General features: G+C 82.2%; 1 protein-coding gene across 2 annotated transcripts in view; it reads right to left on the bottom strand.

Moving 5' to 3' along the window:
* Positions 1-202, bottom strand: part of TP53INP2 (tumor protein p53 inducible nuclear protein 2) — an 18,559-nt gene extending 18,357 nt beyond the window's left edge. For both annotated transcript variants that reach the window (XM_010564550.1, XM_010564551.1), the window contains exon 1: positions 170-202. The gene's annotated coding sequence lies outside the window, so the exon portion shown is untranslated. The remainder of the gene's footprint in view (positions 1-169) is intronic.

The following is a 202-nucleotide window of genomic DNA, read 5'->3' as shown; positions in this document are numbered from 1 at the left end:
GGGGGGGGAGGACGGCACGGGACCCCCCCCCCCCCCCGACCCCGGCGGGAGGACACCGGGGCGGTGGGCGCCCGCTCAGACCGAGCCTTGCCCGCCGCCCCCGCCCGGCTGGTCCCGACCGCCCCCCCCCGCCCCGCAGCGCACAAACCCCGGGCGGCGGGAGACTCACCTTGCCCGTCAGGCCGCCTTGAAGGGGAGCGGC

Source organism: Haliaeetus leucocephalus, unplaced genomic scaffold (genome assembly GCF_000737465.1).
Source record: "Haliaeetus leucocephalus isolate CR32 unplaced genomic scaffold, Haliaeetus_leucocephalus-4.0 Scaffold182, whole genome shotgun sequence".
Classification (NCBI taxonomy): domain Eukaryota; kingdom Metazoa; phylum Chordata; class Aves; order Accipitriformes; family Accipitridae; genus Haliaeetus; species Haliaeetus leucocephalus.
The sequence above is the reverse complement of the archived record's forward strand: the minus strand, read 5'-3'. Positions and strand labels throughout refer to the sequence as shown.